Genomic DNA, 26,863 nt, shown 5'->3' on the forward strand with positions numbered 1-26,863 from the left:
CAGGACCTTAGTCTCGGTTTTAATTTCATCACTCTCCATGTCGAGTGAGAATTCGATCACATGTATGAATGTTACGTCTAGTTGTGGGTCTGCATGTTTTGCACCAAGGACCAGAAAACACTGTTTTGTTGGGTTGTACTTGTACAATCAGATAACAACAAACTTGACTTGAAAAAACCATGGAGGCTGTGACCCTGAATATATTCAAAATAGTGATTTTTATATGTTAAAGGCTTCATGGGCAAAGGGTTCATGAAGGGGAAATAATGCTGAAAAGAAAATTCAGCATGGAGAGTTGCATTTTGGTCGAGTGACTGCTTCACATCTTGTTCAATCCCGACTTCCAGCGCTAGCTGTCTGGAATTTGTATCTTCTGCCTGTGGCCACATGGGGATTGTGCTGAGTCCCTTGGTTCCCCCCACATCACAATGTCATTCAGGTCAGTTGCTTAATTTTCCATTGTATATTGTCCTCAGTGTGTAGAACCTAGGAGGAGCAGATGGTAAAGTGATGAGTGGTTAATGGCTGAGGCAAACTCAGTGAGCTGAAGGGCCTGGTTTTATACTGTATAACTCTATGACTATAATCTTATTGAATGAAGGAACTGAATGGCCACTCCTGGGAATTACAATTATCATGATTTAAATTAAAAAAATGCTGTAACTGAATGCTAACGTCTAATATTTTGATGCACTCCTTTTTCAGAAAACAGAGCTTCTACTGCCTTGAGCTCAGTCATCATCCTCATCTCCTATATTCCCCACACAACTGTCCTGGCCCCTTGATGCAAATGAGGCAATACTTCCCTTGTGGATTTGCATTGATTATGTTTTGCATCCAATGCTCCCGCTACTGCTTTCTCAACATCTGGAAGACTGAACGCAGATTGGGAGATAATTTCACTCCGTCTGCTAAAAATAGCAGTGGCCAACCATTTTACTCCCACACGCCATTGCCACACTGTCTGTCTGTGGCCTCGGACTGCCGCTCACAAATTGGAGGTTTCCAGCCAGTCGCCATCAACACCGTCTTTTCCAATTTCCATTAACCCTGCACCTCAGTCTCTTTCTCCTCCCCTACCCCTCTGTCTTCCTTTCCCCAGCTCCCAACCCCTTCCCTTCCTTCTTTTATCAGAGAGCATCTTAGCCCTTTGCCCTTGATCGCTTCTCAGCATCTTTCTTTTCCTCCTCTTTCTGACTGTTATCTTATGCCCCTCCCCTTTCCACCCCCTCCCCTCCCCCAATTCAGGCTGTTTTTCAACATTCCTGACATAGGGCTCGGGCATGAAATATTGACTGAATTTTACTTCTAAGGGACACAGGTTCTGAATTACACCAGCTCTATTGTTTCCTGCACTAGACCTCTCTATCTGCAAATTTTCTTGTTCACATCTCATAGTTTGGGTTAATTCTGTCAATGTTCTTCCAGACTGTTGCAAGTTCTTTTATACCAGATTTCTTATCTGTGTTTTCATCAGAGATTATTAGTACTTTCTACTGCCAGGAGGAGACTCAATGTGAATGTTTTGATTTCTGTATAAGTCTCATTAAGGTCATGGGCACTCACTGATCATGTAACAAAATGTCTTACTGACATGGATCTATCTTAAGTCTTGAATGTTTCACAGATATCAATTGAAAAAAAATAAAGCAATTTCCTTTCTCAGATGGCTGTATAAACTTTACTTGAAGGAAGATGTGTTTCTTTTCTCTATTTATAATGCACAAGGAGAATGAAAACCTTCATTCATGTTCTCTAAAATTAGAGTTGCCAGTGTGAATCGAGTTTCTGCCTCAGGTCAGGCAGGGGAGGGGATATTCCCCTTTATGCTTCAATAAACTTTAATGCGAGGTCACTGACTATATACGTGCATAATCAAGTATAAGTCCCATCGGAATGCACGTACCTGAGAATCCCAATGTAAACCGCCGAGAAATGCCTATTAGCAGTTCTGTTTGTCAGGAGGTACCAGTGAAAGAAAAGGAATATTGTCACTTAGGAAAGAGGCAGAAAAACACAAGGTATGAGTCAAAGATAAGAAAGAAATCTTCCATTGATGGGAAGTGCTGTGAGTGAGGAAACAGGTTTGGTAGGTCTCAAAGGCAAGGACTTGGGACACAGTTTTGGAAGGGAAGAAAGCCAGTGTGAGAAATGGTAACAGGTGCAATATACACACATGAGCACATATACACACATGCTTGTAATTTACAGCAAACGTGAGGAAAAGTTAGCGGCAGTGAAACAACACATACAGTTTATTAACGATTGTTTGAAAAAGTCGGTAAGCGATTAAACACACACAGGCAAATGTGGGAACAAATTGCATACACACATAAACAACCAAGGGAAAAGTCAATACTATGCCTACCATCCTTTGACTCTTGTACAGGCACGGTTCTATGCTATTTAGGGAAAATAATCAAAGCCCCCAACCTCATTTAGTGCACAGCTCACCGACAGTTTTCCAGCACTATTCCACATTCCTCAGCCTAGAGTGAACCCTCAAAGATGGCAAAAGAGAGAGAACCTTTATAGTGCTGGAGGGTCCAGCCTAGGTCATTAACAGAGCCAATGGCTCAGTGGCAGGAGGGTTAATCCAATTACAACAGCCAATGGCCAAAGGCCAAGTACAGGCAGCCTGGAGAGTCCAAACCAGGTAATTTACATGGGTTCAACAGCAAGATGTGCACTAATGGGTGGGGCAGAACCAATCTTTGATTGACAGCTGCTTTGTCCTCCGACTAGGTAAGGGACTGTGCTGTCATGCAATAGCCACAACCATTCCCAATACAGGAACCTCCTGCCAAATAGTCAGAAGTATTCAAGAGAGGATTTTCTAAAATGCAAGTTGGAGAAAGCAACCAATCAAAAAGGTCTAAGACTGCATTTTCAATAACAGAGTAATGAAAATCAGATCAGAATACTTTTCTCTTTGCAATCCTTGGTATTTTATGCTAGCATAAAATGCCCAGAGGGAAAGGTGCTAATCTCCCACAGAGCAGCACGGGTGAATCAATTGATTGGCTGAAATCAAAGAAGATGCCAGAAATTAAATCATACCAAAATGAAGAAGAGAGCCAATATTTTGTACAAAATGTACATGATGTAATGACATAACTAAGTTTAAAAAACATTAGATACAATATTAAAGTTAACAAGTTTCAGTTTGAAAAGGTATGGGGCCCATACATAGAATACTATCATGACTGGCAGTTTTAGATGATGTGCTGGTATGTCCATCTGCTGGAGGTCACGACGTGATCCATCTTTATATTGTTCCTGTGGTTTGATTAAGTAACGTTGTTGAGAGGAAGGGGTTAGATTAGTATTAGTTTTACATTTTTTTCTTTTAGATGTGGATTTATGGTGTTTATCCTATGCAAGATTATATATATATTAGACATTATATCAAGTTATAATGAGAATTCCACATACCAGATACACCAGATAGGCTTCATGGTCAAGAGCTTCATTGCCTCCAAACTCGAAAACCTTCTGTAGAGCTCGTCGAAAGAACCAAAGACTTGTTGATCCAAACCAAGGCTTTTATTAGCAAAAGACCGGAGCTCTTCACAGGTGGCCGACCAGTCCGGAATGATCCGACCTGGCTAGGGACACAACCCTTTAAGGCCCAAACAATAGGTGTGGCTTAGCTCTCAGCCAATCGCTGTAAGCACAGTCTAGATACAGTAACTATATACACTATGTACATTGGTGATAGATCTGTACTATCACACCTTCCGAAAGGCCTCTCGGACCGAATCATGTCCATGCGACTCCCCCTTCAAAACAAGCTCATCAGTGTCTATGCTCTAACCCTCCAGGCGGAACCAGCAGAAAAGGACAAGTTCTACACCGACCTGCGCAACCTCATCCAACGCACCCCTACATCCGACAAGGTTGTCATCCTGGGCGACTTCAACGCTCGTGTCGGCAAAGACTCAGAAACCTGGCCAGGAATCCTGGGCAAGCATGGCGTCGGCAAGTGCAACGACAATGGGCACCTCCTGTTGGAGCTCTGAGCAGAACAGCGGCTTGTCATTACAAACACCCTTTTTCAGCAGAGGGACAGTCTTAAGACCACCTGGATGCATCCCCGATCCAAACACTGGCACCTCCTGGACTACATCCTGGTGCGAGAAAGTGACAAACGAGATGTGCTCCACACCAGGGTCATGCCTAGCGCGGAATGCCACACTGACCACTGGCTGGTTCGCTGCAAGCTCAACGTTCACTTCAAGCCAAAGCCCAGGAACAGTAAAGCCCCCAGAAAGAGGTTCAATGTTGGAAACCTGCAGTCAGACGAAGCGAGAGGAAACTTCCAGGCAAACCTCAAAGTAAAGCTCGACGATGCAACCCGCCTCACGGACCCGTCCCCTGAAACCCTCTGGGATCAGTTGAAGACTACCATACTGCAATCCACTGAAGAGGTACTGGGCTTCTCCTCCAGGAAAAACAAGGACTGGTTTGACGAAAACAGCCAGGAAATCCAGGAGCTGCTGGCAAAGAAGCGAGCTGCCCACCAGGCTCACCTTACAAAGCCGTCCTGTCCAGAGAAGAAACAAGCCTTCCGTCGCGCATGCAGCCATCTTCAGCGCAAACTCCGGGAGATCCAAAATGAGTAGTGGACTAGCCTCGCCAAACGAACCCAGCTCAGCGCGGACATTGGCGACTTCAGGGGTTTCTACGAGGCTCTAAAGGCTGTGTACGGCCCCTCACCCCAAGTCCAAAGCCCGCTGCGCAGCTCAGACGGCAAAGTCCTCCTCAGCGACAAGATCTCAATCCTCAACCGATGGTCAGAACACTTCCAATCTCTTTTCAGTGCCAACTGCTCAGTCCAAGATTCCGCCCTGCTCCAGCTCCCTCAACAGCCCCTAAGGCTAGAGCTGGATGAGGTCCTCACCCTGGATGAGACATATAGGGCAATCGAACAACTGAAAAGTGGCAAAGCAGCAGGTATGGATGGAATCCCCCCAGAGGTCTGGAAGGCTGGCGGCAAAACTCTGCATGCAAAACAGCATGAGTTTTTCAAGCTTTGTTGGGACCAAGGAAAACTGCCTCAGGATCTTCGTGATGCCACCATCATCACCCTGTACAAAAACAAAGGCGAGAAATCAGACTGCTCAAACTACAGGGGAATCACGCTGCTCTCCATTGCAGGCAAAATCTTCGCTAGGATTCTACTAAATAGAATAATACCTAGTGTCGCCGAGAATATTCTCCCAGAATCACAGTGCGGCTTTCGCGCAAATAGAGGAACTACTGACATGGTCTTTGCCCTCAGACAGCTCCAAGAAAAGTGCAGAGAACAAAACAAAGGACTCTACATCACCTTTGTTGACCTCACCAAAGCCTTCGACACCGTGAGCAGGAAAGGGGTTTGGCAAATACTAGAGCGCATCGGATGTCCCCCAAAGTTCCTCAACATGATTATCCAACTGCACGAAAACCAACAAGGTCGGGTCAGATACAGCAATGAGCTCTCTGAACCCTTCTCCATTAACAATGGCATGAAGCAAGGCTGTGTTCTCGCACCAACCCTCTTTTCAATCTTCTTCAGCATGATGCTGAACCAAGCCATGAAAGACCCCAACAATGAAGACGCTGTTTACATCCGGTCCGCACGGATGGCAGTCTCTTCAATCTGAGGCGCCTGCAAGCTCACACCAAGACACAAGAGAAACTTGTCCGTGAACTACTCTTTGCAGACGATGCCTCTTTAGTTGCCCATTCAGAGCCAGCTCTTCAGCGCTTGACGTCCTGCTTTGCAGAAACTGCCAAAATGTTTGGCCTGGAAGTCAGCCTGAAGAAAACTGAGGTCCTCCATCAGCCAGCTCCCCACCATGACTACCAGCCCCCCCACATCTCCATCGGGCACACAAAACTCAAAACGGTCAACCAGTTTACCTATCTCGGCTGCACCATTTCATCAGATGCAAGGATCGACAATGAGATAGACAGACTCGCCAAGGCAAATAGCGCCTTTGGAAGACTACACAAAAGAGTCTGGAAAAACAACCAACTGAAAAACCTCACAAAGATAAGCGTATACAGAGCCGTTGTCATACCCACACTCCTGTTCGGCTCCGAATCATGGGTCCTCTACCGGCATCACCTACGGCTCCTAGAACGCTTCCACCAGCATTGTCTCCACTCCATCCTCAACATCCATTGGAGCGCTTTCATCCCTAACATCGAAGTACTCGAGATGGCAGAGGTCGACAGCATCGAGTCCACGCTGCTGAAGATCCAGCTGCGCTGGGTGGGTCACGTCTCCAGAATGGAGGACCATCGCCTTCCCAAGAAAGTTTTATATGGTGAGCTCTCCACTGGCCACCATGACAGAGGTGCACCAAAGAAAAGGTACAAGGACTGCCTAAAGAAATCTCTTGGTGCCTGCCACATTGACCACCGCCAGTGGGCTGATATCGCCTGAAACCGTGCATCTTGGCACCTCACAGTTTGGCGGGCAGCAACCTCCTTTGAAGAAGACCGCAGAGCCCACCTCAATGACAAAAGGCAAAGGAGGAAAAACCCAACACCCAACCCCAACCAACCAATGTTCCCCTGCAGCCGCTGCAACCGTGTCTGCCTGTCCCGCATCGGACTTGTCAGCCACAAACGAGCCTGCAGCTGACGTGGACTTTTACCCCCTCCATAAATCTTCGTCCGCGAAGCCAAGCCAAAGAACAAAGAAGAATGAGAATTCATATAATATTATTGAACTGATCTATATACATAATCATTACAACAGCCAATGATTTAACAATTATGAACAAAATTTAAAATTTGTTGCTTTGTGCATTTATTTTAAATATGTTTATATCATAGAAACATAGAAGACAGGAGCAGGAGTAGGTCATTCGACCCTTCGAGCCTGCTCCGCCATTCAACGAGATCATGGCTGATCTTAAAGTTTTGTTTTGTTTTATCAATATAACCTGTATATGGGATTACTATGTTAAACTCAATAAAATTAATTTTAAAAGAGTATTTTGTGTAGAACAAGGCACAAGGAGTTAAAGTCATGGGAATCATTTCAAAAGATAAAGCATAGACATAAATTGACTGAAGACAAAGTGTTCAGAAACCAATTCAGAATAAATGCTGATCTGAACATGGAAGCCAAGCATAATTTACAGAATTTCCAACATAACTGTATGCATTGGTAAATGAAGGAAGCTTACGCAGAAAAATTGAATTATGAGCTGGCTCCATAAGTGCAAATAAGGAAAATGAAATGATCTTTGGATATCAAAGCGCAGACGTGGTACAACAAAGATAAAATCAGACATACTGTCGCTTACGCAGAAGAAAGAGGACTGAAAGTGTCCATTTATATCAATTTAAACTAGATTTAACTGTTGCTGAAGTCTGAAAAACATAAGTAAAATCAGGAATCAGAAGACACTCTAACCGATTGAAATCCCTAACTGGATTAAGCAATATGCTTGTCTTGTTGAGCTCTATCACTGAAAGACAACCCTCAAATAAGGTTAATGGGAAGAACTTAGCTGAGACTTCTGCTTATCCACTGTCCTGCAAGCAATTTGGTAAATATGCTCTTTCTAATCCTTTAAAAGATTTTGCATGCAGCTCACATTAGTGGCTTATTTACTCCAGGCACCAACATCAAGGAGATGAGGCTTGTGTTGCTTCTGGATTACCCATTCTCTTACAAGGTTGGGGGCGGGACAACGTGGAGAAGTACGAAGCTGCAGGTGCGCTTATTGCTCTGGAATTCTGGAGATTGACTCAACTTGCTCGAAAGAATGAACATTTTCCAGCCAGTGCACAGACGGAAGAGGTGGAATGAGGGAGCAATGTCCACAGATGGCTCGGGGATCGTGAGACAGAATTTCAAAGACAATGAAAGGAAATATCAAGGCTGTTGCTATCAGACATGAATTCAGTGGAGGGTGTGTTGAATGTTTCCAGATTTCCTGATGAAATGGAAAGGAGGCTTTCAGACCATCTCTGTTGACTCATGGAATCACCACATTCCTCATGATTTACCTTTAACCTACAATTCCCACACTCCCACACTCCCAGCCATTCATCCCATAATCAACCACACAGCCTCCCAATCTGCATGTTGTTGGGATTTTGGAGGAAACTAGAAAACCATTGGGAAACCCAGAGGAATGAAGAGCATTCTGCCTGCAGACAGCCGTGGGACTGGGTGCTACTGCTGCAACAACAGGTAAGCAGCTTTGCCTGCTGGGCCACTGTGGCACTCATGTTTAACCATCTTACTCATGCTGTCAGATTCACACGCCATTTCCTAACAGGACCAACAGCCTCGTCAGCTGCTCATTTCACCATCGCAACAAATCAAAGGCAGTCTTCAAGAACCAAGAATAGGCAGAGACATGTGCTTTACCACAGCCTCGGCAATAAAATGGCATGTTTAGTAGTGCCAGGGTTCGAATCTGGGGCTGTCTGCAAGGAGATTGTATGTTTTTTTCTCATTTCAGTGTGGGTTTCCTCCGGGTGCCCTGGTTTCCTCTCACCCTCCAAAAATGTATGGGATTTTGCAGGCTAATTGGGTAGCATGGGTTTGTGGGCCAGGAGTTCCTGTGACCATGCTGAATTTCTAAATTAAAAATAATCACAGATAGTACATCAAAAATTCAGTTTCTCAAACAACTGTAACCCATGTATATATAACTCCGGTCACAAATGCTTTCCTGTTAAGCACTTGTTTAGTTTCTTTTTCAATGCCTTTATTGGATTTCCTCCACTACTCTTCTGGCTGTACATTTGTGATAATAATCACACACTAAAGAGAGGAAAGCTACATTTTATAGGAGCAGAATTGAGGGATGCCTGGTTGGCTGCATCATTAACTGCAAAGCATCGGACCAGAAGTCAATCAAAATGACTTGAGAAGATCGCAGGGTCTCCTTTTCCTCTATTGATGGCATTAATTGGGATTTTTGCTTAAATTGGGCTGAAGGAATTACCAAGGGCCCTTTCCATTCAGCACACAGTATCTTTGACCCACTACTATCTGAAGGAAGTACTGGAGTCTCAAAATCAGGACTGGGAGGTTAATGAACAGTATCCTGTAGCTGAGTGAATCATTCCTTTATAATATATATATATATATATATTTATTTACTTTACAAAATATATTTATATACATATATGTATATACATGATTATTATGTGCCACTAAGAGCAGGAGAAACTATTTCATCTTGTTGTATATGTACAGTCAAATTATAACAAATTTGAACTTGAACTGCATTAAAAAAAGTTTTAAAGATTCTCCTTGTGTAGTTTAGATTCCATCATCAAATATCCTCATTCCTTGGACTCTGATTCTTTATCCTTCCAATGGGAACAGAGTATCTCTGTTGACTATATTTAAATCCTTCATAATGTGTCAGAATATAGATATGCTTTTGGGAGATAAATTGGGGAAAGGTTTGTTAGTGTAGGTCACATACAAACACTTTAAAATAGACCTTATTTGAAATACTGGAGGTCTGCTAATGGTAGAAATATCAGCCCCAAAGCCTTTGCAAGAGCTTTGGAGAGTGCCCAATAGACTACACTAATGGATTGTTGTTTACTAAATGACAACAGATGAAAGAGCTTGTCGGATCCACCTTCTGTCTGGAGGGGAATCTGCTGTTGTAGGAGGCTTATGTGGTTTTTCAAGCAGAGAGAGTAAAACAGGCTTTTGCTCTGTGAGAGAGAGACAGACAGAGATCAATTCTACAGTTTTACAGTCAGCAGCAGCAACTGGGACTGCAACAGGACAAGCTAGCAAGCTTGTGGAAAACCCCATATGGAAGACGAGTTGTGAGTGCTTAGTTCAGCCTGGTCAAAGCCCTTGTGGTTCATTCAAGAGTTGAGGACTGGCTGTCAAATGTTTCCCTTGGAATAAGAGAAACAAAAAGGCCCTCTGTGATGACCTGAAAGAAAAAGGTTATCATCTGGAGAAGCCTGAGGGGGAAAGTTTCTTCAGCAAGACACTGAACATGCTGATTTAAAAAAACGAATCACTTGTGGGTGTCAGCGTACAATGATTCTCTCTCTCTGAAAACCGACAAGAACCTTCCTAGAACAGCAAGTTCCCCTCCAGACAAAATGCAGCTACGACAAGCTCTTTCACCTGTTGCCTTTTTTTAAACAACAATCCATTTGTGACAAGGCCACTTGGCCCATCGACTCTCTTCTGTAAATCTACACTAAGCTACTCTACACTAGTTCCAATTTCCAGCCTTTTTTCCCATATCCCCTGATGTGCTCACTAATGAGATACTTGTCTATATGAGTTCCACAGATCTATGACCCTCTGGCTAAAGAAGTTTTTTATCATCTCCATTTTATATGGATAACCTCTCATTTTCAGATTCACCCACTAAGGGAAACATCTTATCCACATCCACCCTATCAAAACCTTTCAAAATACGAAACGCCTGTATGGGATCTCCTCTCATTCTCCTATACTCCAATGAATACAACCCAAGAGCTGCCAAACACTCCTCATACATTAGCCCTTTGTGGAGTGCGTCGAAAGAATCAAAAGCTTGTTGATCCAAACCAAGGCTTTTATTAACTAGAATACTGGAGTGTATCACGTAGGTCGACGAGTCCAGAATAACCTGGTCTGGCTAGGAGCAACCCTTTAAGGCCTGCTTGTAGGCATGGCTATGCTCTCAGCCAATCACAGTCATCCTACACTACAATCTATACATATACACATTGGTGATAGAATCTGTACTATCACATTCATCCCTTCTTTGAGAACTGACCCTGGGGTGGATGGAGGGCTGTAAAAAAAAAGAAAAAGGAGGAGGTTAGGGGCTATACCAGTCAGGGGGCCTGACTATTCGGCGTGACTGCCATGGTGCCGGATTGGGGTCGCTGGAGTCGTGTCGCCGGCGGGCTCGTCGGGTGTGGCCACTGTTTCACTCAATTCACCAACGGCGTTGTTGACAGTCTGGCCTGAGAAGGTGGGGTGGTGCTGGTCCCTCTGTTCGAGAACATGACCTGGGGGAGAAGGATTTGGGGGAAAGTTGGGTTGGAAGCACTGCTGCGCCTGATCCGGCTTGCGCTAGGTCCCTTACCAAGACTGTGTCCTCCCACCCGTCTGGGTACTCAATGTAGGCCTAATGCAGGTTCACATGGAGCAGAGTCACTCTGTCAACCAACGGGTCATTCTTTGAGTACTGGATGTGGAATCGCAAGAGGACCGGCCCAGGAACCTTGAGCCACGCTGGTATGATTGTTCCCAATTCAGATTTCGTCGGGAAAGAGAACATCCTTTTATGGCGGGTGGCATTGGTTGTGGTGCATAAAAGGGAGAGGATGGAGTGTAGGGCACTAGTGAGCATGTTCCGCCAGTGAGAGGTGGGGAGACCTTTGGATAGGAGGGCAAATGTAACTGCTTTCCAGACGAAGGCATTCTCTCTTTCGACCTGCCCATTAGTTCGTGGGTTATAGCTGGTGCCTTTGCTTGAAGCAATACCACGCTCCAGAAGGTACTGCCACAGCTCCGCATTCATAAACAAGGACCCCCTGTCACTGTGGATGTAACTGGGGTACTCGAAGATGGCGAAGATGCTGTGCAGGGCCTCTATGACTGAGGAGGTGGTCATGTTTGAGCAGGGCACAGCGAACAGGAAGTGGGAGTACTCGGTGATGGCCGTAAGGATGTAGGTATTATGGTTCATCGACGGTAGGGGCCCCTTGAAGTCCACATTGAGATGCTCAAAGGGGCAGGTGGCTTTGATGACGTGGGTATTCTCCAGATGGAAGAAGTGGGGCTTGCACTCAGCGCACACTGGCCAGGCTCGGGTCATGGAGTGAATTTCCTCGACCATGTAGGGCAGGTTGCGAGCTTTGACAAAGTGCGTGAATCTAGTGACCCCTGGCTGACAGAAGTCCTTGTGGAGTCTCTACAGCCTGTCCAGTTGTATGTTGGTGCAAGTCCCCATGGAGAGCGCATCTGGCGGGTCGTTGAGTTTACCAGGCCGATACAGTATGTCATAATTAAAGGTGGAGAGTTTGATTCTCCACCTGGTGATTTTGTCATTCTTGATCTTACCTCGCTGGTTATTGCTAAACATGAAGGAGACCACTCATTGGTCAGTCAGCAGTGTAAAGCACCTGCCAGTGAGGTAGTGTCTCGAACAATGTACTGCTTCGACTATGGCCTGGGCCTCCTTCTTGACAGAGGCATGTTGGCTCTCAGGGTCTTGGAGGGTTCTGGAGAAGAAGGCTACCGGCCGGCAAGCCGGCCTGGTTCAAAGTGGTTGTCAGTGCAAAGTCAGACGCATCGCTCTCGACTTGGAACGGGATGGACACGTCGATGGCGTGCAGCGTTGCAGCAGCAATGTCTGATTTGATGAAGTCGATTGTCGCTCTGGCTTCGGTTGACAGGGGGAAGGAAGTGGTCTTGATGAGTGGCCATGCCTTGTTGACATAGTGTGGAACCCATTGGGCATAGTAGGAGAAATATCCCAGGCAGCATCTGAGTGCCTTCTGGGTATGTGATGGGGGGGCAAGTCCATGAGTAGATGCATGTGGTCAGGGTCTGGCATTTCCACCCTGTTCTCCATCACGCAACCGAGAATTGCAAGCCAATGATCCGAAGACACATTTATCGAAATTGTAGTCAAGTTCACCCAAATTGCAGTCTGAAAATATTTCTCGAGGTTGGCATCATGATCCTCCGTGTCATGGCCGCAGATGGTGACATTTTCCAGTTACGGGAAAGTAGCTGTTAGCCCATTCTGTGCCACCATTTACCATTGGAATATTGCAATGCCATTCGTGACCCCAAAGGGTATCCTGAGGAATTGATACAGTCGCATAGAATCTGTACTATCAGACTCTTGCATTCCGGGAATCATCCTAGTAAATCTCCTCTGTACCCTCTCCATCAACATCACATCCTTTCTAAGATAAGGGGCCCAAAACTGCACACAGTACTCCAAATGAGGTCTCACTCGTGCCCCATACACCATCATCAACACCTCTTTAGTCTTATACACTATTCCTCTTGAAATGAATGCCAACATAGCATTCGCTTTCTTCACTACCAATCCCACCTGGTCATTAACTTTTAGGTTTCCCTGCACGAGGACACCCAGGTCCCTTTGCACATACGATGTCTGAATTTTCACCCCATCCAAATAGTATTCTGGCTGTTTATTCCCACTGCCAATATGTACAACTGTACATTTCTCTATGTTAAATCTCATCTGCCATAATTTTGCCCAATCTCCTAATCTGTCTATATCCTTCTGCAGCTTTTTGGTTTCTACTACACTTCCTGCTCTGCCATCTATCTTGGTGTCATCCACAAATTTGGCCACAAAACCATTCATGCCACAATCCAAATCATAAATATAAATTGTAATCAGCAGCGGCCCCAATAACAACCATGACCCATGGGATGGTGACCAAGGCAACGGATTAGTAAGGGGGCTCTGCGGCTGAAAGACCAACACCTGCGGCGGGCTGCTTGTGACTCAAGGTGAGCAACCCAGAGACTGTGGGCTGCTGGAGACTACTGTCAGGAGACTCGTGCCATGCTTCAGACTGCTTGAGATAGGGTCGAAACTGGGTGAAGCAGTACCAGGTATCGGAACCGGGACGCAAGTGGGTCCCGAAGGGTTCCTGACCATGTTGGAGGTTTAGATCTGGAGCTCGGGTTGCCAATGGTTTGGACTGGACTCTGTGTGGCTGCGGAAGAGCTGGAGACAAATCTACAGACGCTCGGTGACTCTGGGGGATTCACTTTTGCTTCTCTTTCTCTGACTCTAGGAGGCACTTCAGGCAATTTCTGTGATGGCGAATCTGTCTGCCTTACAGCAAGCAAAAGGCAATTTCATGTAATATGACACTGTTTTATAACAATGACAATAAATTGAATCTTGGATCTTGAAGGTGTTTAGAATGCTTCCATCTCTTCTCTTATTTAATTCAATTGAAAGTGCTCATGAACTTTCATGAATCATCATCTTTGAAGTCTAATGGAATAAGTTTCAATTGAAATTGCAGAGTAAATTACTTTCTCACCTATTCCTAGAAAATCTGAACAGTGTAAACACCTATGCATTAATAACTTTTTGCTGCCAAAGATAATATTAATTTACAAGGTCATTCATTTCAAACTGGAAAATGTGAGGCAGCCATCCATTTAAGAATTTTCTACTCCTGCTGACGTGAATAATATTTTTAATATTCTGAGTATTTAGTTATTTTGATACTAGAGTACCAAAATGTACAGATCTTATTCACCTTGTATTCTATTCATGCAAGTGAAAGCTTTTTGGTAATTTATCAGTCATGTTCAGCTAAGTAACAATTATGTTCAGAAACCATAATTAACAACATTTAATGAATTTTGCAATAATAAAATATCTGGATATTGATAACAATAAGTGGAGAAGATTCATTAGCTACCGTCAAGCAATATGACAAATTCAATGTGCAGTCAACAATTTATTTTGCCAGGGAAAAGTATTAGCTATTATAATTGCAAAACTATTTTGATGCAAATCAATGATTGCACCAAACATGATTTTGAAGTTCATTATCAAAACATCATCAATATTTCTTCACTAGCCACAGTTTAACAATATTTTCTTTCTAATTCAATTTCTATTGGGTTTTCCAAGTATTAAATGGACAATTTATGTTACAAATAAGGCAGAAGGTTTTTTTTTAAATAAGAGGAATAGTTTTTCATGATTATAGTCTGTTTCCATGAACTGAGTTGTGGCTAAAACTATAAACACAAAAATTTAAGTGATTAGCTCTTTTAAAAAAACCCAAATCCTTTTGACCTATGAACGACATTTGCAAATCACAACTGTTCACCAATAGGTCCCCATTTCTCAAGCACAAGTCGGTCAGGAAGACGAAGAAAATGATAAATACATAAAGCCATGGCAAAGATTACGGTTGAAACCCAAAGAATATAAAAACACAAAAATAAGCAGCGTAAAGATGTTTGGAAATACTGAGTTGTAAGGAGGTACTACACACAGAGCTAATGAAAGAACACACAGACACCAATATGGCTGGAAGAAGAATGACTTAATTTTAAAAAGGGCACGTCTTTTAAGTCATTTCCTGCCCAAGCTTCTCAACAGGAAGTGACATTACATCATCCCAGCATTCCCCCTGTTTGTAGTCTTTCTGGCCATTGAAGAAAGAGACCTGGCACCATCTTGAGCACATCTCCGCGCTAACCCTGAATCCGACATTTTAACCAGTGGTTCATGCGATCATGGTATTCATGCCATTACACGCTGCTGGTGCTGCTACATCACCCTCCTCAGAACCGTTGAAACAAATGTTCAAAACAGAGCAGTCATCCAGTTGGGATATCTGCCCTGGCGCCGTAGGGCTGGAAATTCCACTGGCTGAGTTGTCCAATGGGCCAGCTTAAGCCGGTCCATGGAGAAAATCTCTTTCCAGCCCCCGACATCCAAAACCAAAGTGGGCCCATTGTTTCTAAGCACTCGTAAATCTCCCTCTTATGGACTTTGTAATGGTGGTCCATGCACGCTCCTCTGCATGAAAAATATAGGTATATAGGTCTGTAGGAATACATGACTGTGGCTGACCATGACTTGAAATAGGAATTAGTGCCAGGTTACCCAACTTATCACAGATCCTGTCCAGCACCACAGAAGGCTGATATTCTTGCCCCCAAGTGGCTGTAACAAAATCTTTGGGACAAATGAGGGGCTTGGGACTACTTGGTTCTGCTGGGAGTCAGAGGAGGAGCTTGGAGAGAGTCGGGCTGTGAGTCAGAGGAGGAGAAGCTTGCTGAAAGTGAGTTGGAGGAGGAGGAGTTTGCTGAAAGTGAGTTGGAGGAGGAGGAGCTTGCTGAAAGTGAGGAGAAGGTAAGCTATTAAAGTCGGGGGCTAACCGGGGCTTGGGCCTACTTGGTTAGGCTGGGAGTCGGAGGAGGAGCTTGGAGAGAGTCGGGCTGCGAGTCAGAGGAGGAGGAGCTTGCTGAAAGTGACAAGGTTAATTGGTCAAGGGGCCAATAAAAGGAGTGAAATGGGAGGGAGCGGCAAGCGAGGAGTGGCTCAGTGAGTGAGCCATGCCTATGATTTGGTAGCCATCACGGAAACATGGATACAAGGTGACCCTAAATGGGAATTAAATTTTCGAGGGTATCAGGTGGTGCAAAGAGATAGACAGGATGGTAAGGGAGGTGGAGTTGCACTCTTAATCAAAGATGAGCTCCAGGCAGTAGTGAGGGATGATATAAGATCTAAAGAGCATAATGTTGAGTCCATTTGGGTAGAGATAAAGAATAACAAAGGGAAAAAAATATTGGTGGGTGTTATCTATCGCCCACCAAATAACAATAGTTTAGTGACACAGGAAATAAATAGAGAGATAAGTGAGGCATGTAATAATTATACGGCAGTAGTCATGGGGGACTTTAACTTCCACATAGATTGGGAAAATCAAGTTGGTCGTGGGAGTCTGGAAGAGGACTTCATAGAATGCATCCGCGATAGCTTTCTTGAGCAGCATGTTAAGGAACCCACAAGAGAAAATGCTCTCTTGCATCTAGTGTTGTGCAATGAGATAGGTGGAGTAAATGATGTAATAGTCAGAGACCATCTGGGAAATAGCGATCTTAGTATGATTGAATTTCTCATTCGGATGGAAGGGGAAATAGTTAGATCTAAAACTAATATATTATGCTTAAACAGGGGTGACTACCATAGGATGAGGGAGGAATTGGGCAGAGTGGACTTGGAGCACAGGCTAATTGATGAAATAGTTGAGGAACAGTGGAAGATTTTCAAAGAAATATTTTGTAATGCTCAACAAAAATATATTCCGGTCAGGAAAAAGGGCAGCAAGGGAGGGAAAAATCAACTGTGGATAACAAAGGAAATAAAGGAGAGTATAAAATTGAAGGCGCAGGTGTACAAAGCTGCAAAGAGCAGTGGGAAACTGGAAGACTCGGAAAACTTTAAGAGACAACAAGGGGTTACAAAGCGGGTAATAAAAATGGGAAAAAGGATTATGAAAGTAAATTGGCACCAAATATAAAAACAGAAAGCAAAAAATTTTATAAATATATAAAACGGAGAGGGTGGCCAGAGTTAACATAGGACCCTTGGAGGATGAGAAAGGAAAACTGGTAGCAAAAAATCAGGAAATGGCCAAGGCATTAAACAAATATTTTGGGTCAGTCTTCACGGTGGAAGACACATCCAGCATGCCCAAGTGCGGAGTTAAGGATGCGAATGTTGGGGAGGGACTTGATAAAATAGTTGTTACAAAGGAAGTAGTGATGGATAAACTAATGGGACTAAAGCTGGACAAATCACCTGGTCCTGATGATATGCATCCAAGGGTTCTGAAGGAAATGGCAGAAGTTATAGGTGACGCATTGGTGGTCATATACAAAAATTCCTTGGATTCTGGGCAGGTCCCGGCAGACTGGAAGACGGCATATGTCACGCGACTTTTTAAGAATGGATGTAGGCAGAAGACTGGAAATAATCGGCCAATTAGCTTGACATCTGTCATTGGAAAAATGCTTGAAGCCGTCATTAAAGATGAAATAGTGAAACTTTTGGAACGAAAGGGTTCAATCAGGCAGACGCAGCATGGTTTTAAAAAGGGAAGATCTTGTTTGACAAACTTGTTAGGATTCTTTGAGGATATAATGGGTGCGGTGGATAGAGGGGAACAGGTTCATGTTGTATATTTGGATTTCCAGAAAGCGTTTGATAAGGTGCCGCACAAGAGACTTATCAGTAAGTTACAGGAAATTGGAGTCCGGGGAAGTATATTGGCCTGGATTGAAAACTGGTTGTCTGACAGGAGACAGAAAGTCGAGATAAATGGGAGTTTCTCAGGTTGGCAGAGAGTGGTAAGTGGGGTGCCGCAGTGGTCAGTGTTAGGCCCACAACTGTTCATCATTTACATTGATGACTTGGAGGAGGGGGGCAAAATGTGGTGTAGCCAAGTTTGCGGATGACACCAAATTGAGTGGAAGAGCAAATTGTAATGAGGATTACAGCATGCTGTTGTGCAGAGGGACTTGGGAGTGCTTGTGCATGAATCACAAAAATTAGGTTGCAGGTGCAGCAGGTTATTAAGAAGGCAAATGGAATGTTGGCCTTCATCGCTAGAGGACTTTAATTCAGAAGTAGGGAGGTAATGTTGCAACCGTATAAGGTACTGGTGAGACCGCACCTGGAGTACTGTGTCCAGTTCTGGTCTCCATATTTGAGGAAGGATATATTGGCTTTGGAGACGGTCCAGAGGAGGTTTACTAGATTGATCCCTGGGATGAAGGAGTTGACTTATGATGAAAGATTAAATGATCTAGGATTGTATTCGCTCGAGTTCTGAAGAATGCGAGGAAATCTTATAGAAACATATAGGATTATGAAGGGTATGGATAGGATAGGATAGATGTAGGAAGGTTTTTTGAGCTGGCCAGGAAAACTAAAATGAGAGGACACAGTCTCAAGATTCGGGGGAGTAGATTTAGGACAGAGATGAGGAAAAATTGTTTTTCCCAGAGAGTAGTGAATGTTTGGAATTCTCTAACCAGGGAAGTGGTTGAGGCTGCCTCATTAAACATATTTAAAATTCGGTTAGATAAATTTTTACATGATGGAGGAATTAGGGGATATGGGGAGAAGGCAGGTAGATGGAGTTAGGTCATAAATTAGATCAGCCATGATCTTATTGAATGGCGGAGCAGGCTCGATGGGCCATTTTTGGCCTACTCCTGTTCCTACTTCCTTTGTTCCTATGTTCCTATGAACTGTAAACCAATTCAGCCAATGAGCAGCATAGATCATCTTTCAGAGCTGTGCGGGTGCCGAACAGCACTTAAGGTAGTTCATCCACCCAGTTTTGTCTGGTGAGGCGAGTCATCAGCACCGATCGGAGATGTCGGTGGAAGGATTCCACCAGGCTGTTGGACTGTGGATGATACACTGTCGTGTGTTGGAGTAGCGACACCCATAATTTTTGCCAAAGCTAACCATAGGTGAACTGGGTTTCACGATCTGAAGTGATGTGTGTAGGGAGACCAAAACGGATCATCCATTTTGTAATGAATGACCTGGCACATGTCCGTCAGTGGAGTCACTTCTGGCCAATGAGTGAATTGGTCCACCACAGTGAGGATGTACCAGTAGCCCTGCAAGACTGGCAGGGGCCTAAATATGTCTAGGTGTATGTGGTCAAAATGACAGGCCACAGGTGCAACCTGATGCAGTGAGGCTTTAGTGTGATGCTGCACTTTAGTGGAATGGCATTGCAGACACATCTTCGCCCTTGCCATGACCTGCTTCCAGAGTCCTTGCCAAACAAATTTACTGGCCACCAACTTGACCGTGGTTCAGATAGAAGAGTGGGAGAGTCCATGAATGCAGTCAAAAGTGGGCTGCTGCCAAAATGCAGGGACTATCAGTCAGGGTTGACTGGTGGACACATCAAACAGGATCGTACGATCCTCGGACCCCAATTGCATGTATTCTAATTGGAGTCTAGAAACTGCGCTCCTGTAACTGGAGGTCACATCATCTTCTTGTTGTGCGGCCGCTAGCTTCATAACGTCGATGCCTTCTGTCAGAGAGTTCAAGGACTGCCTAGATAGGGCATCCACAATGGTATTGTCCTTGCCTGAAATGTGCAGAACCCAAGTCGTGAACTCGGAGGTGTATGATAAGGGCCGTTGCTGGCGTGCAAACCAAGAACGTGAAATCAAGTCAGCAGCTTGTGATCGGTGTAAACAGTGAAAACCCTGACCTCTAAGAAGTAACAGAAGTGGCAAATGGGCAGGTACAGGGCAAGGAGTTCCCTATCAAAGTCACTCTATTTGGCTTCTGGAGATCATAGATGGTGGATGAAGAATGCTAGGGGCTGCCAGCAATATACTGTTCCAGCACCCCACTAACCACTGTGTCAGATGCATCAACTGTGAGGGCAGTTTTGACATCGGTCCTGGAGTGGACAAGTCGTATCAATGGCTATGATTGTCTTCTCTGCCTTGAAAGCCACTGTCGAGACAGGATCCCACAAGATGTCCTTGGCTTTACCCACCATGTTGGTAAAATGTTGATGCACGATGCAGGCCACTGATGGTAGGAAGTGGTGATAGAAATTGACCATTCCCAAGGACCTTCTGGAGACCCTTGACTGTAGATGGTCTGGGGAAATGTTAAATGGCTTCATCTTTAGAGGGGAAGGGCACCACCCCGATGCTGGAAAACCAGTGGCCTAAGAAGTCAATGGAAGTGCAGCCAAATTTACACTGCGAGGTTGATGGTGAGGCCGAAATCACTGAGGCGCTCGCAGTTTGCAGAGTTGTACCAGGTGTTCCTTGTGGCTATTCCTAGCAACCAGTATGTCATTGAGGTACATGAACACGAAGTCCAGTCCACGACCCACCGCATCCATAAGACACTGGAATGACTGTGTCTCATTTGTCAATTGCAAAGGCATCCGCATAAACTCGAATAGGCCAAAAGGTGTAATAATGGCCGTCTTGTGTATGTCGTCAGCGTGCATCGGAATTTGGTAGTAGCCTTTCACCAAATCCACTTTTGAAAAAATGCACGCCCCGTGTCGATTAGCCAAAAATTCTTGGATATGAGGGATAGGGATAGCAGCCTGGGGTCGTGCAGTCATTGAGCCTGTGGAAATTTCCGCAAGGCCTCCAGCCCCCTAATGCCTTTGGCACCATGGGCAAAGGGGAGGCCCATGGGCTGTCAGACCACTAGACTATTCCCAACTCCTCTATGCGTGCAAACTCCTCCTTAGCTAGGTGGAGTTTGTCAGGAGGAAGGCGCTGTGCCCTAGTGTGTAGAAGAGGGCCTAAGGTGGAAATATGATGTTGCACCCAATGCTTCCACCTGGCGGCGGTGAACTAAGGTGTTAGCACAGGTGGAAATTTGGCTGAGATCCTGGTGAATTCATTGTCTGAAAGGGCTAAGGACTCCAGGTGTGGTGCTGGTGCCACACTCAGGGAAAAGGATTGGAATGTTTATCCTTCAGATTGATCAGGAGACTGTGTTCCCATAGAAAGTTGGCTCCTAAGAGCTGTGCGTCACTGCAGCAAGTGTGAGGTTCCTTGTGAAAGGGGTGCAACTGGACTTTGCAATTACTGAAAGTATGGATTGTATCACTGTTGGCAGCCATGAGCATGGGCCTCTGTGCCCTGTTGTGAGTTTCATATGCTGTAGGTGGCACGACACTTATCTCGGTCCTGTATCCACCAGGAAGTGATGTCTGGACTTCTTATCCCACAGATGCAAAAGGTTGACCAGCTGTGGTAAACACACCATTGCTGCCTTTTGTCCTTGCGGGGTGGACAGTCTGCTAGCAGACTGGACCAACGCTAGGGTCGCAAAACCTGGACCACAGAGGACACTCTGTCCTGACTAACTTTCCACAGTTTGTCAGCGGGGAGGTTCACTCCATGGGGATCGGTGAAGTCCACATCAGTTAATAGGAGCCTAATGTCATCCAGCATCTGCTCCAAGAATGCCTGTTCAAACATGATGGAGTTCGAGAGGCCTTCAGCCTGCGCAAGCATTTCGTTCATTAGCTCAGAAGGGATTCTGTCTCCCAATCTGTCCAGATGCATGAGACCATACCCCCGTTTGCGTCAGGATAGGTCGAAGGTTCTCAACAGTCAACCTTTAAAAGCAGTACAATTACCCGCCTCCGGTGGCGTATGAATAAAGTCATCCACTCTCCTGGCATCTCTTGGTCCAACGCGGTCAACATGTCATGGAATTTAGTGGATTCAGCTGTAATTTGGTGAATGTTGAACTGGGCATCTGCCTGGTCAAACCACAACCGGGATCTGAGAGGCCAGAAGGCTAGCAATTTTAATGACACAACATTCAATGCTGCTGCATCCATATCTATACCAAAGACACTACTGTTGCTGGAGCAAGAATGATTTAATTTTTAAAATGGCACCACTTTTAAACCACTTCCTGTGACAAGCTTCTCAGCCAGAAATGACATCATTATATCATCCCAGCATTCCCCTGTTTGTAATCTTTTTGGCTGTTGAAGAAAGAGAATCACTGCCATCTTGAACACAGCTCCGCCCTAACCCTGCATCTGACATTTTGACCGGCAGTTCACGTGATTGCGATACCAGTGCTGTTACACATTTTTATATTTAATTTTATTTATTACCCAAAGTACATCATACAATCAAAATACAATACATAATATATAAAATTTATCTCATATATTCTCCCACCCCCTCCAACCCTAATCCACCCACCCCACCCAGCCCACTACTCTACCCCAAAAGAAAGAAGAAAAAGAGTAGAAGAGGAGATCAACTTGCATTACAAGCATCAACTATCGCCATGGTTTAGTGCAACCCCAACAACTATGGGGAAAAAACTATAACAAATTAAACTATATATCTCATATAAAGGCTCTACACTTTAACAAAGGAAGGATAATTATTATGAAAATTATACGTTAATTTTTCTAATTGAATACAAGATCTCATTTCCAAATGCTATTGTTGAATACTCAAATCAGTCCCATTTTTCCATGTAATTGCCAAACATTTTCTAACCAGAGCTCGTGCCAAGCTCAAAAAAGCAATTTGAAACTTAACTAATTTTAATTCTAAACTCAATTTCTTAATATAACCTGATTAAAAATACCATAGGGTCAAGCAAAATTTTAAATTTAAAACTAAAATTTCCTTAATTCTATACCAAAACATTTGCACTGTCTCACATAACCAAATAAAATGCAAGAAAGAGCCAACATGCTTATGGTACCTAAAACATAAATAAGAAGAAATAAAATTATATTTCTTTATCTTTTTAGGAGTTGAATATAACTGATGAATAAAGTTATAATGAACTATCAAATACCTTGCATTTACAATTTTAGTCATTCTATCTTCACATATGGCCATCAATCATCTTGAGAAATAGATATAGATAAATCTTTTTCCCATTTTAATTTAGATTTATGGATTGCCGTCTTAGGCATTACATTCTGTAATAAGGCATACATCTCAGATATAAATCCTTTCTTACCCCCTTCAGAAAGTAAACTTTAAAATTTAGACTGCCGAGGCAACCATAAAGTATGCCCAAAATTATCCAACAATAAGGGTCTGACTTGACAGTAAGCAAACAAGGTATTTGGAGAAATTTCATATTTCTCCTTCATTCTTTGAAATGAAATAAAATACCCAGCTACATAACAATCCTCTACCAGCTTAATTCCTTTCTGTTCCCACATTTTCAGAAGCTGATTATTTAATGAAAAAGAAAAAAAATGTTTATTCTGAAACAGGAGTAATAGCCAATATTTTACCTTTCGTACCAATAATTCCATTCTTCCTAGTCCATAACTCCATTAGATCTTTCAACACTGATAAATTATAACTCTGTAAAAGCTGAGAATTCCATTTATAAATAAAATGATTCATCCTCTTCTTGTCAATCTAAGATAATTCAATCTTAGCCCAAACCAAAGATTTGGGCACTTCAAACATTCTATAGATAAAGTTCAACTGCGCCGATTCATAATAATTCTGAAAATGAAGAAGTTGCAGCGCTCCCAAAGTATATTTCCAAGTCAGTCTCTGCAACGACACCCTCATTATTTTACCTTTCCATAAAAATTTCCACACCAAGGCATCCAGAACTTTAAAAAATTTTGGGGGATGTGGGGATGGGGTGGGGGGGGGATTTCTGCAAGGAATAAACTGAAATAAGTATTGAATGAGAGGAAAATTCATTAATTTTCACACAATTAACTCGTCCTATTAATGTTATTGGTAAATCTTTCCACTGATTTAAATCATATTTAACTTTAGACAATAAAGGTAAATAATTCAATTCATATAAATGATTATAATTACTATCTATTATAATACCTAAATATTAAATTCGATCACACCACTTAAATCAGTGCTGTTACACATTGCTGGTTCCGTTACAGAGTAACTATTTTCATGCAAAATAATTTGTTAAAATAAATATAAAAGCAGAAAATGGAAGATTGACAGCATCTAAAATTATGAACCTTGGATAACAGGATGAAATTTGATTTAAGATGGCATTGGGCGAAGTCTTGGAGAGATGTGCACAATCAAAAATCTGCCTCAAACCTCCTTGTCAGCGTGCCTCATCTTGCATGTGTGGGAGAGGTAAGCTCAAAGGGTTCCTTTTATTACCATGTAATAATGCATTAAATATCTAATCTGCATGCAAGGCAATGAGTCACCAGGAGCATTGTCCAGTATCCCAAACAATAGGAGAAAGCTAAACAAAAGAGAGTCCCTTCGGACACACTGAGCATCTTTGGATTCACGTCCCCTGCCCCAGCAGCTTCTGCAACTACACAGACTCCAGCTCAAGCCATTAGCAACCCAAGTTCAAGATCCAAACCGCCAATGCAATCAGGAAGCCTTCAGCACCCGAGGCCTTTCAGGAGACCTCCTTGCCCTCAGCACCCTCTTGAATCCTGGTTCTGATATGTGGTTCCCATGAGCCAGACTCCAGCAATCCACAACTTGTATAGGTCCTTCAGCCATTGAGTCCCATAGACACCATTCTGTAGGGTTGTCTCCTATGATTCTCAACCTGGGTGAGTGTTCTCACTGCTTCTTGTGCCCTGTGCCAATCCCTTATTGGGCTAGACCCATGGTAGCAGGATTTTTTTTAAATATCATCGGCTGCTTTAACAAGCTGTTTAAAGCCTGTACAGAGCCGTCAGTATCAGGTCCAGGCAGCAGCAGTGTGTCTTCTCTCTGCTCTTCCAGGTCTGCACCAGTGGCAGCACTACCATTATACTAACTCTGGCAGTGCAGGCTTTTTTTTATTGTCCATTGTTAATGTTGGTTTTGAACTTTACCCTTATATCCACATATACAATGAGCTTCCTGCAACTGCACGGTGCAAGAAATGCATGGGCACAAGGGAAATGAACCGAGATGATCCCACACTCCTTGGAACTATTATCAACATTTAGGAAATCCATATATTTTCCTCATGATGCTGGTCCAATGAGAGTCATACTTGCTATTTAAAGGTCTATTATTAAGGGGTCAGATGCGACAGACTACTCAGAAAAAAAAGGTCTGCATGACAAAGAGCCGATAGGAAGGCGATAAGCTTCCTTGATCTGACGGGCTTCAGTATTGAGCTGATATCTTTCTAATGTATTCAGTATTTTTTTATTACCTTGTAATAATGCATTAAATATGTAATCTGCATGCAAGGCAATGAGTCACCAGGAGCATTGTCCAGTATCCCACATGGGGAAGAGGATTCTGATAGGAAAGAAATGGAGAATATGGTTCGATCAATCCCATCTCAACCACAATGAAAATTAGTTCTGAAATTAAGTCCAAATCATATTGCTGATAATTTGATACATCTGGTTCAACGTACAGTTTTGGTTACCCTGACATCAGAAAAATGTAATTTAGCTGGGAAGAAAATTCACAAGAACCAGTGGACTTGAATTACCAAGAGATGCTCGAGAGGCAAGGATTTATTTTCTCTTAAAGTGTGGGTGAGACATGACATTATAGAGGAATGTAAAATCATGAGGGGCATAGATAAGGTGAATATGTATGATCTTTTCCCCAGACTAGCTCAGAGGGGGGCCTGAGGGGTAACTTTTTTTTTTATATAGATGGTGTTTGGTGTACAGAATGAGCTGGCAGAGGGAACAAATGACCACATTTGAAAGACATTTGGACAAGTACATGGATTGGGATGGTGTAAGCAAAGGTCAGTAAATAGGCAACTTTGTTGGCATGGATGAGTTGTGACAAGGGTCTTACTGTCTTGCTCTGTGATTCCATCAGTCTATTTTCACAAATTTTCAGCCAGGCCACAGACAATTACACTTCCTTTTCAATTAAAACGACTGATCTTTTAGTATGGTCACTAAACATTTAGTGACCATACAACTTATCACCCTTTGGGCTATAAATGCCAAGCATTTACAGCAAAAGGGATGAGGCTGTATCAAAATTAATCCACCGGATCTGAAAGTCAAGTGATCAAAGAATCCTGCTGAGTATGTCATGGATTTTACATTAATACTAACCAAAAGCTGCAAGAAAATAGAAGATATTTTCTGTAGAGAACATTTTCCCCAATGGTTAAGCTACAATACATATTGCTACTGCCATACCTGACCCCTGTTCCTAACATCTCTTCATTAATACATGTATGCTTCCTCCACGATTGTCATCATAATGGGTACCATTGGTGACAAACAAAGCAGAAGCAAAATAAACTCTTGAGTGGCATTGGAGTTCAAAAACATAAAGATAAGCAGGCAAAAGCCAGAAAGAATCACCTGACGTGAAACTCATTTTGAACAAAACGACATCTTGATGCTTTATTGTGCTTTGCAGCAAATGATTATTTTCCAATTTTATATTGGGTGTAACAATGGAATAACTTACTGCGGTTATTTCAGTAGCTTTTGGCAGTCAACTGAATATTACAGCTGCAGTGCATGTCAGATTCAAGCCGTTACCTAGGATGATCAACTGTACACATACAACTTAAACCAACTTGGAATCCCTGGAAAAGCTCAGAAAATCAAATGAGATTTGTGGAAGAAGGATTTGATCGGCATAAGTTGACATAAGTTAGAAATAAATTATTCTTAGATGCAGGATGGAATGGAAGGGGAGGGCCTTGAAAGGTCAGAAAGCAACTAAAAGAACCCTGGTTTCCCTCTGCTTTATGTGCATCTTAAAGTGTGTTTATTGCTAACATCTCCCAGCTCAAATGAACAATCAACCTGATCATGTAACATAATAGAAAAAATGTTAAAAGCTTTTCCAAAACACTTTGTAATAAGG

At 43.4% G+C, this 26,863-nt stretch overlaps 1 long non-coding RNA gene across 1 annotated transcript; it reads right to left on the reverse strand.

Moving 5' to 3' along the window:
- Positions 1–237: 237 nt before the first annotated feature.
- On the reverse strand, positions 238–26,180 carry LOC138739859 (uncharacterized). The gene is made up of 3 exons (XR_011342488.1): positions 26,095–26,180; positions 25,218–25,306; positions 238–486 (listed from the first exon to the last, which is right to left on the reverse strand). It is a non-coding gene; the product is annotated as an uncharacterized lncRNA (long non-coding RNA).
- Between the last annotated feature and the right edge of the window lie 683 nt (positions 26,181–26,863).

Source organism: Narcine bancroftii, chromosome 7, assembly GCF_036971445.1.
Source record: "Narcine bancroftii isolate sNarBan1 chromosome 7, sNarBan1.hap1, whole genome shotgun sequence".
In the NCBI taxonomy this organism is placed as follows: Eukaryota; Metazoa; Chordata; class Chondrichthyes; order Torpediniformes; family Narcinidae; genus Narcine; species Narcine bancroftii.